Raw genomic sequence first — 19,465 nt, 5'->3', positions numbered from 1 at the left:
AAAATGCACATTAATCTGCAACATCAGAGTTGAAAGAAAAATCATGGTACAGACTCTGGTGTTGTGGCAGTAGTGAGTGAGGTGATCCAGCAGGGAGGTCACTTCTCAGCCTTTTGGCCTCCTTGAGAAATCAGTAACAGCTTCAAAGAAAAAGCTCCATGCCCTCTTCTCAGGATCCTGTCCTAACAAGTACTACTTGGTAGCTCACTATTCACTTCAGAGAGTATTGTGTGTATGTGTGTGTTTCTCAGCTTTTTCTCACACTGAATTCCTGATCTCCAATTTCATTCTGTGCATTATGTGAAAAATTAGTTTTCCAAGTTGGCAGGGACCTCAGAGTAAATTTAATCTAGTCCAAATCCCATCTACTATGTACAGAGTTGGATATAGCTTCCAGTTGAGAAACTCAAGTGAAAAGAAAATTTTGATATATTATGAATCCAGTGCTGTCAGAAATGTCTGTGGTTTAAGCCAAAAAATACCAAGTTCTTTCAATAGATTTTTGACTACTGAAATGATTGAAGTGGAGATTTATACTTTGTTTACCTGAGTAGAGGCGAGGATATTAGAGATGAGGATATTTTATAACATTCCCCAGGTCCCCCAGATAGTAGGTGACTACAGAGAAATCTCACCCAGGGTCAAGAGATCTAGTCCACACGTTCTCCACAGTCCCATTTAGCCCCTCTTTGGTTGACGTGGGTGTAGGTGGAATCCTGGGGGTAGAGAGAAGAATTGATGGCTGCCTCAACTGTGGCAGTGGGCAAGGCCACCAAACAAATGGTAATTTTTGTTACATGAAACAATGTTTTCTCATCTCTAGGGACGAATCGGCACTTTAAAGTTATGTCTGCCTTCTGCCCGAGAGAATTGCTGACCTTGGCTTCACATCCCCTGGGCTGCCGAGGACAGCTGGCTGCCCAGCTCATCTGTGATCACCTGCAGGTGGTGAACAGAGCTCCTCTGGGCATCTACGACTGCACCTGAGGCCAGTGGCCTCCTGGGACAGCAAGGCTGCCCTCGTTTGACAAAAGGACATCCAGGACAGGAAAGGACAGTAAAATCTGAGGGTGTGCCTGCCTCTCACGGGAGGACTCCTGCAGGGCACCACCTCCAGAAGAGCCACGTCGGTCCAGAAAGACGTTTATCTGGGCCCAATGGCAGCGTCGTCAGCCCCGGCAGGACTCCAGGCACAAGCCAACTGCCCCATCTGTCTGGACTACCTGAGAGACCCCGTCACCACCGAATGTGGCCACAACTTCTGTCGCTGCTGCATCCGGCAATCCTGGGCTGATCTCAGCGACAGCTTCCCTTGCCCCGTCTGCCGCCACCCAGGCCGAGAGAGGCACTTGAAGAGCAACGCCCAGCTGGGAAGGGTGATCGACGTCGCCAAGCTCCTCCACATCAGCAGGAGCAAGAGGGAGAGGCGGGACGAGAGGCATCTGTGCGAGAAGCACAACCGGGTCCTGACCCTCTTCTGTGAGGAGGACCTACAGGTGTTGTGTCCCGCGTGCGTGTGGCCCCCTGACCACCGGGGCCACCGGGTGAGGCCCGCGGAGGAGGCCGCCTCCCAGCACAGGCAAAGGCTCGGCAGTTACGTGGAGCCCCTGAAGAGGCAGCTGGCAGTCGTGCGGCAGCTGGTAGCCACCCAAGACAGGAGACTCTTAGAGCTGGGAGAGCAGGTGCAATGCCAGAGACAGAAGTTAGCCTCTGAGTTTGAGCACCTGAACCGGTCTGTAGCCCGGCAGCAAGAGGCAGTTCTGTCGAGGCTGGCCGAAGAGGAGAAGGACATTCAGCAGAAACTCTGTGCAAACATAACGGCGTTTTCAGACCACGTTTCCACCCTCCGAGGTCTCCTGAAGGAGGTGGCCGAGAGGAGTGTGATGTCCCAGGTGAAACTGCTGACGGACCTCGGGGGTGTCCATGGCCGGTGTGAGCGCCAGGAGCCCCCAGCTCTCTACTCTTTCCAGTTAAGGAGAGAAGGCTGCAGTCTCCCCCCGCAGTACTTGGCTCTGCAGAAGATCATACAGAGGTTCCGACGAGAAGTTACCCTGGATCCTGAAACAGCACACCCTCATCTGCTTGTGTCTGAGGATAGGACGTCTGTGACACTCGTGAGGGAAAGGCCAAGCGTCCCTCAGCATCCAAAGAGACTTCTGACGGATCCCGTCGTCCTGGGTTCCGAGGGCTTCGACGGGGGCCGACACTACTGGGAGGTGCAGCTGGGTGACAAGAGCGAGTGGGCCGTGGGGGTCTGTGAGGACCCCCTCTCCTGGAAGGGACGGCGGCCCCTGTCAGGACAGAACAGACGCTGGACAGTTCAGCTGCAGGATGGTGCCTATGTGGCACAAGGGGCTGTTCCTGTCACTCTTGTGTTGAAGGAAAAGCCCAGAGGGGTGGGCGTTTATCTGGACTGTGAGTTGGGGGAGATTTCCTGTCACAGTTTGAACGACAGGTCTCGCATCCATTCGTTCACCGATGCGTTTTCTGAAGTACTAAAGCCTTACTTCTGTGTGGGGCGGGACCCTAAACCTCTTACCATCTGTGCGGTAAGGGATCTTGAAGGATGAATTGAGAGTGGGCTTCATTCTCTTTCTGTAATTTATGGACACTGGGTGGAATATTGGACAACTATCAGTGAATATAACACCCCCCAATTTTTTCTTTCTTGATCATTGACTCTTTTTATTAATACAACTTGTATTTCTTTTCCCCATGGACATTCTGGAGAGCAAAGAGGAGCCCAGAGCTGAGTCAAAAGAGCACCTTTGGGAGGGTTTTAGTGACCTGCTGGCCCCTCCTTGTGTTCCTTCCCCTCTAAATGGGGGCCACCTTTTCTCCTCTGCCTCCACTTGCTTGTTGGCTCAATTATGATTGTTCTCTGCCACCTTCCAGATTGCATTTAAGATAGCTGGAAATAAAAAGCACTTACAATAGGACAAAGTCAAATGAAGATAAAAAATGATATCAAACTATTAGTTGGAAGATGAGGGAAACACACACTGGAAACTTGGATAGAAAATGGTAATGGGCGATAAGCAAATCTCTATTTTGGTCCTGTTTTCACTGATGATAAGTACTGATTTGGTATGAGTAAGGGTAGTGCAGTGACTCTTAGCTCAGTGGGTGATTGGTTTTTCCATGATTATTGAGCATTTACTAGTGCCAATCCCTGTTCAGGATATAGAGATGCCTAACACTTTTTAATCCCCATCCTCAAGGTGCTCACAATCTAATCTGGTCCCGTTATAAGTGTATGTACTAAGCATAGTCATAAGTTTCTCTGTCTGATCCACCCACAGGCTCTTCTATGTTATGTGTCATGCTTCATGTAGTTGATGATATCTACCCAAAATTCTTGGACTAGAGATATATGTTTAAGCCAAAGATAGCCATCAGGCACTGGACTCAAGGGAAATCAAATATTCCTAGGGACATTTGATGTGAGATTGCCTGTTATATTTCTTCTGTATTACATCAAAAATAATTTTTTTTTTTTAATGCTTATTTGATTTAGGGGCACCTGGGTGGCTCAGTCGGTTAAGTATCCAACTCTTGATTTTGACTCAGGTCATGATCTCACGATTGGTGAGATTGAGCTCCATTTCGGGTTTTGTCCTGACATCTCAGAGCCTGCTTGGGATTTCTCTCTCTCCCTCTCTCTCTGCCCCTCTGTTACAGAACCAGTTTGGAACGCTGGTGGAAAAACCAAGCGGCACTCAGTGATCTTGGTGGATCAGAGATTTATTTAACAGCAGCGGGCTCAGAGGAGACCGTTTCTCCAAAGATCTGAGCTCTGAATGAAGGAGGGAGGGTAATTTATATTCAGCTTCCATATCTGTGGGGGGTTTTGCGGGTGGCAAACAGGGCAAGAAGAACCCAGAAGAGGGGTCTCTAAGCTAGAGACCAGAGTTTGTTTTAGTCCCATCGGCCATCTTATGGTGTAAAACTTTATTCATTTTCCCAACATTCCCCCCTTTGATGCCATTTTATTTTATTTTTGAGACAGAGAGAGACAGAGCACGAGCAGGGGAGGGGCAGAGAGACAGGGAGACACAGAATCTGAAGCAGGCTCCAGGCTCTGAGCTGTCAGCACAGAGCCCGACGCTCAGCTCGAACTCACAGACTGTGAGATCATGACTTGAGCTGAAGTCGGACACTCAACCGACTGAGCCACCCAGGTGCCCCAATGCCATTTTTAAAATCTTTTATTAGGCATCACTTTTTAGCTCTAGGGGTTAGTATCCTCGGAGGGCTAAATTTGGCGAGCAACAGTGTTTTCAATAAAACGTACCAGGGTATTTAGTATACGGGGGCCGATGGTCACAAGTAAAATTATGGAAAGGAGGGGCCCTTCCAGGGCAGGGAGCCAGGATGCCCAGTGTGTGAGATCCCATCCTCTCCATTGACCGATATTTTCCTGTTGTCTACGTTGAATTCTTTCCTTGAGTTCTTTAACCTTAGTCCTGACTATTCCTGATTTGTTTATAAAATAGCAACATTCCTCCCCCAGAAAGATACAAGTCCCTCCTTTTTCTGAAGTGAGGAGGTTGAGGGCTTGCCTGTTTTGGAGGGTCACTGCCACCAGGGAGTTTGGTTGGCTTTGTCAGGTTACCAGGGAGTCTGCCATTGGTTCCATGTCCTAGTTTGTTGGTGCAGTCTCTATTAGCCCAACAGTAAGAATCAAGATCAGGGCTATGACACCAGTAAGGGGCAAGAGCTGGCAGAGTTGCATCCGAACCTCTGGGCTCAGTCCACACGTTGATTTCTCAAGCTTCTGCTGAACGCAGGCCAGCCAGCTTCGGGGGTGTGGCTGGAGCAGGGCTGGAGATCCCAAGGGCCAGTGTCTTTTTGAGGGTCAGTTTAAGTGGGTTGACTGGATCTGGATCACTTTGTCAGGCTGAGGGCTCCTCTGAGTTGGCCTTCTTAACTCTGGAGTGATGGACCCTTGGGGTGATACCTGAAACTGAATCCTCTGTTTGGTTATATGTCTGTAAAGTCCACCTCCAAGTCTTTGAAAGGGGCGGATTTCTGGTAACTGTCAGATCAGGTTTAGGGAAGATACGGTTTGCATATTTAGAGATCCATCCTGTTTCCCAGTTGTTTAAATAATCATATGCCCATGGGGTCTTATTATTATCCCCACAGAATAACAAGCACAGAAGATAGCTTACACATGAAATACGGTGACAATTTTCTGAAGTTTACCTCAAGTTGTCTAGTTTAGGTAAACGACAAACATTTAAAGACAATCATAACTAGAATTTAACATCCATAATGGTGCATTGTTGAAATACAGTTTTTCTCTCGAAAAAAAACCCTTTCCAGAGATAGCCAAATTGAGGCCAATGCATTTGTAGAACAAGTCCAGTCTTTTATTATTATTATTATATGAAATTTATTGTCAAATTAGTTTCCATACAACACCCAGTGCTCATCCCAAAAGGTGCCCTCCTCAATACCCATCACCCACTCTCCCCTCCCTCCCACCCCCCCCCCCCCATCAACCCTCAGTTGAACAAGTCCAGTCTTAACAAACCTGGTCTCATCATTTACATAAGCTCAGCAAGAATAGCGATCGATCATGAGGATCTTTTAAAGTTTCCTTTCCTGGAACCTTTTATAAGGAATCTCCGGGTTGAACTTTTAGTAGCCTCTTGAGGCCAGAAGCCAAGCCAAATACTTGCCATCAGACAGGCCTGCAATACCTGTAGAATTGGGTGAATTCCTGTTCATGAGGTCCCCAAGATATCCTGAGGTTCCTGCAACTGCCAGGAAGTGACCTTCTTTACTCACCTGGTAAGGCTGCTGGGAACTCTGTAAGCAAGGTATCAGGCCAGCATTTCCAAGGCGCTTTATGGCTCCATGTTTCATAAAGCCAACCTTACTTCCTTAAAGCTGTCTGCTCATATCTGAGTCTATGAATGTCACTCTCAAATAGACATTCCTGTCAAAGCCTTGGTAAAATAACCAGTATTTCCAATGGTGACCTGGTACAAGATGAACAGATTCTTAATGAACTTATGCAAACAATTGTAATTGCCATGAAAGAAAGAATACTCACAGAGAGTTTTTGAATTTCAGGGAAGTTATGTAGAGCGAAAAGATAAATGCTTCAGTTTACAAATGAATACTTTATGACATTTCTGTATATCATAGATATCTTAAGAGAAAGCTTCCTTAATCTAAAAGAGCAAACATTAGAGAACCAGCAATATTTTCAACAAGAATCACAAAACTATAATCTTCCTCAGTTCATTTAACCCCATGTTCCTAATTCTTGTTCAATTTGAATGCAGATTTTTAGTTCTGGAAATTCTTACCCATTTTAGTATTAATCTTAAAGATGTCAAATACCTGGATTTGTCCACAAAGTCCTTTTTATAAATTTCCTTGAATAAGAAACACATTTTTTGAGAGAATAAGAGCAATTACAAATGACAAAATCTCAGAAATAGACATTGTTAAAGATCTGATGAGAGTTCATTATGATGCAATTGACAAAAAAATTCGGTTATTTCTGTGACACATAACACTTCAAGTAATCAGAATATTAAGTGATGACCTTATACCAAAACATTAAAACTTTAGGAGTTGCATATATATTTGGGCAGTTACAGCATTCACCTGTGCAATACAACCTAAGGTTTACCATTGTACGACAGTGAGTTTCCAAGTAACTTAGCATCCCAAATAACAGGGCCTAACTGGTCAAAAAGACTTCCTTTACCATTTAAATCCTGGGAAGATTGTTAAAACTTTAGGAAGTTATAATTACATCCTAAATAGGATTACAGATTATTACAAATCTTAAAACTTTATTTATTCTACCAAGGTGGCAATAAAAGATCCTAAAGGTGAATGTATAGCATTATATAGTTGTTACCAAAACCTAGCTCCTTTAACATTGAGAAGTTTTAACTAAGTAATCAAACACCTGATAAAGATGAAACCTGAAACTTTGGTTTTCTTGGAAGACAAACCTTTGTTTGCATTGTCTTATCAAGAGCAGATCAATAATCCAAGAAAACTTTGTCATTTGAGCAGAGAGAAAAGCAGAATTTCAACCTTATACCAGTGTACTTTTAAAATCCTATTCATCTCAACCTTAGTCCATCATGACCACACATAAAATTCCTTTCCAAAGATTTCCCCTTCATGAACCTTCTACAACTTTCCTTTGCCTTCAAACTTTGTCCCAAAGCCATTTCTCTCCAAATAACCAGTCTCATTGAAGACAGAATTACTTTCTTCTACCCTCAACAAAAATGTATTTCCATTCCTTATATCTTTCTTACATACTTCCTACTGTGGGACCCAAGGAATTTAACAAAAATCCCCTACCCTTGGACAAGCAGAGCAAGACTAACTCCATTTTGTGCTACACCCACTGTCTCATGCATAACCCCCACATGACCTACTTATTGCTTAAGACACTCCCCCACCCTAGTCAAGCCTCTGAGCACACCCTTACTGGAAACCGGCTCAAATAGGAATGTGGAACCCCTAACCGCCAATTCTTAAACCCTGCCTTTTGCCCGCCAAACTTGCACGCCAATTCTGACCAGAGTGACAGGCCAGTTCAAACAGTTACTCTGGAGTAAATTGTAATTCAATTGGCCACCTGCGTGTGGACTGACATGACTACGCGACTTTCTGTGTGTGTTACAATCTCATTGGCCACTGGCCCCTATAAAACTGCTACCCCTCTTAACCTAGGGGTCCAAGTCCCTGCTCCGCTGTGTCGGGTATACTTGGGCCCAAGCTCGAGCCTGCAAATAAACCCTCATGCGTTTGCATCGGTATCAGCTCCTTGGTGGTCTCTCGGATTCAAAATCGGGGGCATTACATTACTTTCCTACATACAGGGTTGCTTTCCTTATTTCCATCCGTCTTAAGTACACTTAGCAGAACTTTAATTCTTACAAAACCTTAGTCTCCAATTGAGGACTTAGTAACCAACTCAGAGGTGTTTACACCAGAACTTTTTTAGATGGTAAATTCATGAACCAATTAAGTACAAAGCGTGTTTTCCAATAGGTCCAAATAGCCTTAATTTCTCTGCAATAAGAAGTTAAAAGCACAAACCTATGTTCAGTAATCAAAGTTTTAGCGATTTATTCTATTTGGAAAAGACCTAGATGTCTAAGGGGGTGCACTTTACTCCTTAACCTTGAGGATGGGAGGAGGAGCCAATGGGGCCTGAGGCACTGAGGAGGGTATAGGAATCAGTTATGTAGACCACACCCAAGTTGGTGCAGAAACAGCAGGAGGGGGAGGGGAAGGCAGAAGAGGTAAGGTGCCAGTAGAAGGCAGAAATGGAAAACCTAATTCAAAACCTTAACTCAGAGGAGCAGATGCCATGTTTTTTTTCCCCCCCCCACCAAAGTGGAAATATGAAGTCCACACACATGAGTGAGGGGTGGGGCAGAGAGAAAAAGAAGAAAGGATCTGAAGCAGGCTCCATGATAACAGCAGAAAGCCCAATGTGGGGCTCGGTCCCAGAAACCATGAGATCACGACCTGAGCCAAAGTCTGACACTCAACCAATTGAACCACCAGGCACCCCTCAATTGAATTTCTAAAGCATGCAACTCTGAGAACAGGCATTTAAGAAAAATTGTTTAAAAGGCACTACTGTCAATAAAAAGCAAATGTGCATATCTTGATAAAAATGATTTTGCTGAAATAAAGGCAAGAAAAAAATGTATACAAATAAAATAAATTACATATGACTTTATTTGTTACTCATTCAAACAGAGACAGAATACCAAGAAATGAAATCATATACGCTCTTCTTTCTGGCTTCTCCATTTGGAATTGTGCGAGTCAATCATTTATTCCTTTTTATTGCTGACAGCATTCCATTGCATAGATACACCTCTAATCGTTTATTCATTCATACATTGATACACAATTGGCCACAATGTGTCTCTCCATGGTTGGTGAGAGTTGTTTTTTTTATAATCTATCTCTTGCCCTTGCATTTATTGACAATGACTTCAAGATCAGTAGGGGAGTGTAAACTCACCTATAACTAACTCAGGCTCTGGGGCACCTGGGTGGCTCAGTCAGTTAAGCGTCCGACTTCGGCTCAGGTCATGATTTCGCGATCTGTGAGTTCAAGCCCCGTGTCGGGCTCTGTGCTGACAGCTCAGAGCCTGGAGCCTGTTTCAGATTCTGTGTCTCCCTCTCTCTCTGCCCCTCCCCTATTCACGCTCTGTCTCTCTCTGTCTCAAAAATAAATAAACGTTAAAAAAAAATTAAAAAAAAGAAAACTAACTCAGGTTAGTATTGGAATATAGACTGGCCTTAGACTGAGAAGCAAATGATCAAAACCCCAATAGAAAAGTGTGCAAAGGTAGTACATTCACACACACATACAGAAGGTACACGGAACTTTAACAAGATCGCAGTGTAATCTGCGCTATATTGTTTCCAAATATGCTTAACCTGAATTAAGCCTCTAGAGCTAATTTTCAATTTACAGGAAATACAGGGTATAGAGGGACTGAAGAATGCCATGAGGAAATCATCAGTCAATCAAGAATGTGGTCCACTTTGCTGACTTACAGAAAGAGGTAAACCGGAGCAAATTCAAAATTGTCAAAAAGATGAGTTTATTTGGGAATAGCAAGGAATTGCATGCAGTTTGGTACATACAAACTATAGCAAGCTAAGGCAAACCTGTTGAGGGTTTGGGTGGGCTGTATTTACAGGCAGGGAATGTGAAGAGGAGTGAGTTTTGTTAGAGTCTGTGAAAATGAAAGACACAGGAAGGCTTTGAAAATTGCCCAAGCAGAGGAAACCAGTCCAGTCATAAAACAAAGCTCAATTCAGTTTATTTTGTGAGATCAACCCAACCTGGGTCATTTCTTGTTCATGTCTCTGAAAACCCTAAACAAGACTTCCCAAGGTTGATATGAGGCAACCCCTGAGCAACTGCCTATAATGTAAGAAAATGCCAATATTATCAGTTTTCTGTAAATCAGGCATTTATGGGAAAATAGCCTCTCAGTCCTGAAGTTTGGTTTTCCTGAGGACGGTTTTCCATTTTCCGGTTTGTATCATCCAGTTCCATTTTATTTTATTTTTTAATTTTCAAAAAGTTTTGTTAAATGTTTATTCTTGAGAGTGTTGCATCCACACGACTCCTGAAACACAATGCTACGGGCACCAGTGACAGTCACAACAAAGTTTATTACAATGAGAGGCAAGGCCAACCAATCGGGACCCACACTCTTGACCAGAGTGCGGTCCCGAACAGCCAGGGTACAGAGTTTTTACAGCCGACCACATTGTCTTATCAACACCTGGGAACAAAACAAAGAAATAGTTCCCAGATGGGGGTGGAAACAGTTCAGGCGTGCCCTTGCCCCAATCCAGTCAAACACTAATCCAGTTGACTTTCCTTGAACTTTTGTTCCCTTGATTGAGAGGACAAGGCTGTTATCTCTTAATCTACACTGTTAAAACAAAGCTGTTATTTGTTAAGGCTACAGGTTAGCCCAACACTACAATTTAACCCTTACAGAGAGAGAGAGAGAGAGAGAGAGAGAGAGAGAGAGGGAACGAGAATGAGCGGAGAAGGGGCAGAGCAAGAGAGGGACACAGAATCGGAAGCAGGCTCCAGGCTCTGAGATGTCAGCACAGAGACCAGTGCAGGGCTTGAACTCCAGAACCGTGAGATCATTACGGTTAAACAGTTAACCGACGACTAAGCCACTCAGGCGACCTTCCAGTTCCATTTTAGATTGAAATTCTTTTACACCCTAAAAGGCGATTAGGCTGGACTTTTCAAAAAGTGAAGTTCTCTTGAAAAGATAAAAGGGGCAGGAAAATTGTTCCAGATTCAAAGAGACCGCAGAAACATACCGACCCAGTGCAATGCACTAACCTTAATGGATCCAGGGTTGGGGGGGGAAGGTACAATGACGTTTGGGAGACTACTGGAGAGGCTTTAAAACCGAACACTTCTAATAATAGTGGAACTTTTATTAATTTTCATGTTTATGATAATGGTACTCCATTTAGTAGAATATCCTCATTCTTAGGAGGTTTATGCTTAAGCATTGTGGTGAAATATACTTACAAATGTCACAAATTATTCTTAATTGTTAAAAGGTGTTTGTCATACTATTCTTTCAGCATTTGGCTATGGTTTAATTTTTTTTTTTAATGTTTATTTTTGAGAGAAACAGAGAGGAAATAGTGTGTGCGCCTGAGCTGGGAAGGGGCAGAGACGAGGAGGGGGGGCGGGCAGAAGATCCAAAGTGGGTTCCTCACTGACAACAGAAAGCCGGACGTGGGTCTTGAACCCACTAACCCTGAGATCATGACCTGAGCCAAAGTTGGAGGCTTAACCAATTGAGCCACCCAGGCACCCCTGTGGCTTAAATTTTTTAAAGAAAGAAGTTAGGAGGGGGCGCCTGGGAGGCTCAGCCTGTTAAGCTTCAACTTGGGCTCAGGTCATGACCACCGTTTGTGGGGCTGTTTGAGTCTGTGCTGAGAGCTCAGAGCCTGGACCCTGCTTCAGATTCTCCCTCATTCTTTGCCCCTCCCGCTCCTGCTCTGTCTCTCTCTCTCAAAAATAAATAAAACATTAAAGAAATTTAATCATTGTATTCACAGGCCCTTGGCTTGGTTTCTGATTCATAACGGGCCTTCATAAATCTTTGCCAGTACATAAATCCTGGCTCCCCTTTATCATCTGCCGCCTTGGGAAGGCTCCATCACCTCCGTGAGCCTCAGCCGACTCCTCAGTAAACACCCAGCAGCAGGTGAGGAGGAGGAAGTTTGGAAGGTTCTCCACCCCACTGCATACCGCAAGCACTACTCGGCATCATCAGAATAAGTCTCCCCGCCCTTCCCAGATCTGCCCTCCTCGGGACCTGCTCCTCCCCCAGTCTTCTCCCTCGGTCCAGGGAACCCCTTTCTCTCAACAGCTCCAGCAAAAACCTCACGGCTTCTCTGCTTTCTCTGCTTGACTCCCCACAGCCGGTCTGTCAGATATCCAGCCGTCCCTCCGCTGCGCTCTGTGCTGGCATTCTGGCACACTCTCCTGGGGACGCCTGGAAACCCCCTCTGACTGCCTGCTCTGGCCTGCAAGACTTCCAGCGTCTGACCTTCAGCAGGCCGCCTGCCCCACCTGCGCCACCTGCCCTTGCCGGGCCCTCTTGTCAGTGTCCCACACAAACTGGCCTTCTTGCCTTTGCGTCCCCCCACCCCCACCCCCACCCCGGGCCCTTTTCTGCCCCGATCTCCCTTCATTTGTTCACCGCGCCTGGAGTGGATGTCCTGTTCCCTTGGCCCGAATAATCGCTGCTGAGACTGGACTTCACTTGACCTTAGTCCCCTCCCCAAGGAGGACTTCAGGGGTCCTTCATGCTAGTAACGGGAGCCTGTCACCTGCTGCCCAGTCTACTGTTCTGTGGCACCTAGCACACAGCACACACAGTGCAGTGGCTCAGGTAGTGCCTATCCTGAGACTAGATTACAAACCCCCTCATGGACGATAAAACTCCGTGGAAGCAGAGACTGACTTCATCCAACTCCGTCTGACCAGAGCCAACCTATGCTAAGGTGCCATAATTGTTGGGAAAAGGAACCCATGAAATGTTGCCACAAGAAACAACCCAGGGCACTTAGGAAAACAATGACCTTTTAGAGGGAAGATCTTTGACCCCTGGAGGGAAAGGAGACTTAATCGTCAGAGGGAATCTGAAGATGTCCGCAGGCAAGTAAAGTGTAAATTTACCTTGACAAGCTGCCTGGCCCACCCTGATTTATTTCCGTGGGTGAGAAGACGTTCTACCCTGGCTCCTGCCTCACTCTCTTGATCAAATCAGCTGCAGTCTTTTCCTTCCTGCACACTTTGGCCACATATCCCTCCCGTCTTGTCTCCACTCCCTCTTTCCTTCCTCCCCACACCCAGGGCACCTACAATCACTGCCTTAGGCTGACTGGGATTATAGAAAAAGCAAGCTGTTTGAATGGGAGTCCATTGTTACTTCTTACTCCCCCCCACCATGTACGCTGATTGTGGTAAATGGTTTAACCTTCCTGATTGACAAGGATTCAGGGACAGGGGTGAAACTCATCTCCTTTCTGCCTTGTCTGGAAGCTAAAGGAAGAATGTAGAAAGATGTATTTTTTAACAGCATTTATATGTATGTACAAGAAAATACAACAAAATATTCTAAAACAATCCTTGGATTGGGGAAGATTTTACAACCTTCGGCTTTTCTGAACATTCACTCAAAGAGGGGCATCCCCCTGTACAGGGCCAGAAGCTGCTAGAAGTCAAGTTAAAATCTGGTCAAGTCTTTTTTTTTTTTTTTAATATTTTATTTATTTTTGAGACAGAGAGAGACAGACCATGAGCGGGGTATGGGCAGAGAGACAGGGAGACACAATGTGAAGCAGGCTCCAGGGTCTGAGCTGTCAGCACAGAGCCCCACGTGGGGCTCAAACTCATCAATTGTGAGATCATGACCTGAGACAAAGTCAGACACTTAAATGACTGAGCCACCCAGGTGCCCCAAAGTTTGGTCAAGTCTTGAATGAAGTTATTGGAATGGAGTGTCCATGCCAATAGTTTCTCCAGTTCTTGCCATACAGAAAAACATGTCTGTATATTCAGAATAAGATTATTTCTGGATAATGGAATTATTTAATTTTTGTGTGTCTGTGTTTAGGTATTTTGAAACTATGATATTATTGTAACAACAGTATTAATATTCCAGATAATATGTGTACATGTTTTCATAACACAGATGAGAAAAACAAGATTCGAGGAAGTTATAAGAAACTTGTCCATGGTTGATAAGCTAATATTTGGCAGGACATGATCGGAATCATATAGAATGAGAAAAAAATATTGGTTACCTATAGCGAAACATGGACATTCAACAGACAGATTGCAGTGTAAGTCTCTGCAGAGAGTAAGACCACACCGGGAGTAGGTGTGGCCTGATGAGATGACCAGGATATACTCCTCTACATTCTTGGATGGAGAATATTATGAGCAATTATATGCCAATAAAATGGGTAATCTAGAAGCAATGGACAAATTCCTAGAAACATATACACTACCAAAACTGTAACAGGAAGAAATAGAAAATTTGAACAGACCCATAACCAGTAAGGAAATCAAATTAGTCATCAAAAATCTACCAAAAAGCAAGAGTCCAGGGCCAGATGGCTTTACAGGGGAATTCTACCATTTAACGGAGAGTTAACACCTATTCTCTTGAAACTGTTCCAAAAAAAAGAAATGGAAAGAAAACTTCCAAACTCTTTCTATGAAGCCAGCATTACCTTGATTTCCAAAACCAGACAGAGACCCCACTAAGAAGAACTATAGACCAATTTTCTTGGATGAACATGGATGCAAAAATCCTCAACAAGATATTAGCCAACCGGATCCAACAATACATTAAAAATTTTATTCACCACGACAAAGCGGGATTTACACCTGTGATGCAGGGCTGGCTCAATATCCACAAAACAATTAATGTGATTCATCACATCAATAAAAGAAAGGACAAGAACCATATGATCCTCTCAATAGATTCAGAGAAAGCATTTGACAAACTACAGCATGCTTTTTTGATAAAAACCCTCAAGAAAGTCGGGATAGAAGGAGCATACCTCGAGATCATAAAAGCCATATATGAAAGACCCAATGCTAATACCACCCTCAATGGGGAAAAACTGAGAGCTTTCCCCCTGTCAGGAACAAGACAGGGATGTCCACTCTCACCACTGTTCTTCAACATAGCATTGGAAGTCTTAGCCTCTGCAATCAGACAACACAAAGAAAGAAAAGGCATCCAAATCAGCCAGGAGGCAGTCAAACTTTCACTCTTCACAGATGACATGATAATCTATATGGAAAACCCAAAAGATTCCACCAAAAACTGCTAGAACTGATCCATGAATTCAGCAAGGTCCCAGGATATAAAATCAATGCATAGAAATCAGTTGCATTCCTATACACCAACGATGAAGTGACAGAAAGAGAAATCAAGGAATCAATCCCATTTACAGTTGCACCAAAAACCATAAAATACCTAGGAATAAATCTAACCAAAGAGATGAAAAATCTATACACTGAAAACTATAGAAAGCTTATGAAAGAAATTGAAGAAGACACAACAAAATGGAAAAATATTCCCTGCTCCTGCATAGGAAGAACAAATATTGTTAAAAATGTCGATACTACCCAAAGCAATCTACATATTCAATGTATCTATCAAAGTAACACCAGCATTCTTCACAGAGCTACAACAAATAATCCTAAAATTTGTATGGAGTCAGAAAAGACCCTGAATAGCCAAAGCGATCTTGAAAAAGAAAACCAAAGCAGGAGGCATCACAATCCCAGACTTCAAGCTATACTACAAAGCTATAATCATCAAGACAGTATGGTACTGGCACAAGAGCAGACACTCAGATCAATGGAACAGAATAGAGAACCTGGAAATGGATCCACAAACATATGGCCAACTAATCTTTGACAAAGCAGGAAAGAATATCCAATGGAAGAAGACAGTCAGTCTCTTCAGCAAGTGGTGCTGGGAAAACTGGACAGTGACATTCAGAAGAATGAACCTGGACCACTTTCTTACAACATACACAAAAATAAAGTCAAAATGGATGAAAGACCTAAATGTGAGACAGGAAGCCATCAAAATCCTCAAGGAGGAAGCAGGCAAAACCTCTTTAATCTTGGCCACAGCAACTTCTTACTCAACAAGTCTCCAGAGGCAAGGGAAACAAAAACAAAAATGAACTACTGGGACCTCATCAAAATAAAAAGCTTCTGCACAGCGAAGGAAACAATCAGCAAAACTAAAAGGCAACTGACAGAATGGGAGAAGATATTTGCAAATGACATATCAGATAAAGGGTTAGTATCCAAAACCTACAAAGAACTTCTCAAACTCAACACCCAAAAACCAAATAATCCAGTGGAGAAATGGGCAAAAGACATGAATAGACACTTCTCCAAGGAAGACATCCAGATGGCCAACTGACACACAAAAAAATGCTCCACATCACTCATCATCAGGGAAATACAAATCAAAACCACAATGAGATACCACCTTACACCTGTCAGAATGGCTCACATTAACAACTCAGGCAACAACAGATGTTGGCGAGGATGCAGACAAAGAGGATCTCTTTTGCATTGTTGGTGGGAATGCAAGCTGGTGCAGCCACTCTGGAAAACAGTATGGAGGTTCCTCAAAAAACTAAAAATAGAACTACCCTATGACCCAGCAATTGCACTACTAGGCATTTATCCACGGGATACAGGTGTGCTGTTTCGAAGGGACACATGCACCCCCATGTTTATAGCAGCACTATCAACAATAGTTGAACTGGAGGGTATTATGCTAAGTGAAATTAGTCAGTCAGAGAAAGACAAAAACCATATGACTTCACGCATATGAGGACTTTAAGAGACAAACAGATGAATATAAGGGAAGAGAAAGAAAAAATAATATAAAAACAGGGAAGGGGACAAAACGGAAGAGACTCATAAATATGGAAAACAAACTGAGGGTTACTGGAGGGGTTGTGGGAGGGGGGATGGGCCAAATGGGTAAGGGGCACTAAGGAATCTACTCCTGAAATTGTCACAGCACTATATGCTAACTAATTTGGATGTAAATTTAAAAAAATAAAAAATTAAATTAAAAACAAATAAAGAAAGAAATACAGTGAAACATGATTTTGGGGACATTCAACAGACAGATTGCAGTGTAAGTCTGTGGAGAGGGTAAGACCATACAGGGAGTAGGTGTGGCCTGAAGAGATGACCAGGATATACTCCTCTACATTCTTTGATGGTCACTGCTTGCCCTTTCTCTCCATTTATTATTTTTTTCCCCAGAAAACATTAAACATTGAATATGTTATACTTTATTAGAATCCCCACATTTATTGTATTGTAATTTTAAGAGTGCATAGAATTGAAAACATTCAAGTTCATCCATAAAACAGGAAACCTCACCTTGCCTAGTATGAAAAACTCCTGAGGGCAAAAACTGTAGATCTGATCATTTTTCTGAATCTATAGGTTGGGCCATAGAACTAAATGCAATTAGCCAACAGGTTGGGAAGGGGCAGAATAGAGATGCAATTACCTACCCTCAGAGAGGCAAATTAATCCCCCAAATCTACCTCTACATTTTGTTTCTGTGCTCAGGACTAATTACCTTTAAGAATTATAATCCACCTTTCCTTTTCATATCTCCCTTGGCTCCTCCTACCCCCCCCCCCCCCCCCCCCCCCCACTGAAATTGCTTGCACTAATTCATCAGTGACCTGGTGTCCCAGTCCTGGATACTTTTTCAGTCCCTTTAATGTTGTCTTGAGCCCTGGCCCATGACAGTGCTGACTTCCTCTGACTGCTTCTCAGTCTCTTGGCAAACAGCTCTTCCTCTACCTGCCCTTTAGGACTCCCTGCTCCCTAAGGTTCTGCTCTTGGCCAGTGCCCTCCACTTTTCTGCCTCCACAGGACCTACATACAGCCAAACACAAGTTCCCAAAGTCACATACCCTGTTGACAACACTGTGATTCGGGAGAGTATGGGGCTTTAAGGTAACAGGCAACCCAGGGCAGGGGTACTCTGGGGTTCCCCAGGAGCATGGACAGAATTTAGGGATGTATCTGAAGGGAGGACAACAGGAACTGCTGATGGAGTGGGTGTGAGTAAAGGAACAAGAGAAATCAGAGATGCCTAGTAGGTTTTTGCCTCAGCTATTAGGAGAACAGTGGTTCCCTGGATTAAGATGGAGAGGCCTGGGGGAAGGTCAGGTTCTGGGCAGACAGAAATTAAGAAAATTAAGATTTAACAGAAATTCTTTAAATTAAGAAATTAACAGAAATTAAGATTTCTGTTTTGGGGCTCCTGGGTGGCTCAGTGGGTTAAGCATCTGACTTCAGCTCAGGTCATGATCTCACAGTTCGTGAATTCAAGCCCAGTATTGGGTGAGTTCTAGTCCCTCATTGGGTGAGCTTGAGCCCTGCTTCAGGTAAAAACATGAGCCCCGCTTTGGGTGAGCCCCGCTTCTCTCTCTCTCTCTGCCCTTTGTGGGATTCTTTCTTTCTCTGCCCTTTACTCAATTGCACTCTCCCCCTCCCCCAAAAAGATTTCTGTTTGTATCCATGAATGTGGAGATGCCAGTTTGAAACCCAAGTGAAACCCTCCATTGGGCGGTTGCATACGGGAGACTGATGGTCCAGAAAGAGGCCAAACTGAGAAAAATTTTGAGCTCTTAGCACAAAGGTAGCTTAATTAAAGAGCGATAATACCACCTAAGGAGAAAAATTAAAGAGAAAAAAATGAGGACCCTACAGAAAACTAAAAGTAATACAAACTAACAAAGTCTTTTTTTTTTTTTTTAATTTTTTTTCAACGTTTTTTTATTTATTTTTGGGACAGAGAGAGACAGAGCATGAACGGGGGAGGGGCAGAGAGAGAGGGAGACACAGAATCAGAAACAGGCTCCAGGCTCTGAGCCATCAGCCCAGAGCCCGACGCGGGGCTCGAACTCACGGACCGCGAGATCGTGACCTGGCTGAAGTCGGACGCTTAACCGACTGCGCCACCCAGGCGCCCCTAAACTAACAAATTCTTAAACTCACTAGTAATCAGGGAAAAGAGAGTTAAACCAACATCGATTTCTCCTATTAGATTAACAAAACTGAAAATGACCCTTAATAACCAGTTGGCAAGGATTGTGAGGGAAATGATACACTATCAGTGGAAATGTTAATAGATGCAGGCTTCCTTTTTACCCTTTAAAAACAATTAAGACATAGGAGGAGGATGAAATAAACTTGATTTTTTTTTAAACAGCATATTTCGATTTTGTAAGTAAGTTGTTCAAGTATATCATTTTGTATGCATATAGTATTGCTACCAGAGAGAATTCCCTTTTTTCCCCTCTCTTTTTGAGAAACTGGATTTCATCTTGTTCTTCAGTCAGACCACCTTATCATCATTTTATGCAAGACCACACTTTTATTGTTTTTAAATATCTCCCTTCATTCTTGTTCTCCACTCCTGTTCTCTCTTCCTCCATTCAGTACCTCCTTGAATGCATTTCATTTTCTTTAAAGACTGGATGCATTTTTGTAAGATTATAAAGTACTGCTTTGTGGGTCTAAGTCTGTTTAATTTGGGGCGCCTGGGTGGCTCAGTTGATTAAACGTCTGAGTTCGGCTCAGGTCATGACCTTGTGGCTCATGGGTTTGAGCCCCACATCTGGCTCTGTGCTGACTGCTCAGAGCCTGGAGCCTGCTTTGGATTCTGTGTCTCCCTCTCTCTCTGCCCCTTCCCTGATCGAGTGCTCTCACTCTCTCTCTCTCAAAAATAAATAAAAAACATTAAAAAAGTTAAGTCTGCTTAATTTACCGATATGTTCATTTGATCCATATGTACTGTAT

General features: G+C 43.8%; 1 pseudogene; it reads left to right on the top strand.

The window, feature by feature from the left end:
- The first annotated feature begins 1,157 nt into the window (after positions 1-1,157).
- On the top strand, positions 1,158-2,570 carry LOC147581669 (tripartite motif-containing protein 75 pseudogene; annotated as a pseudogene).
- Positions 2,571-19,465: the final 16,895 nt, after the last annotated feature.

Source organism: Puma concolor, chromosome B1 (genome assembly GCF_028749965.1).
Source record: "Puma concolor isolate L17-30 chromosome B1, mPumCon1.1.hap2, whole genome shotgun sequence".
Classification (NCBI taxonomy): Eukaryota; Metazoa; Chordata; class Mammalia; order Carnivora; family Felidae; genus Puma; species Puma concolor.
This window is presented reverse-complemented; position numbering and strand designations above follow the sequence as displayed.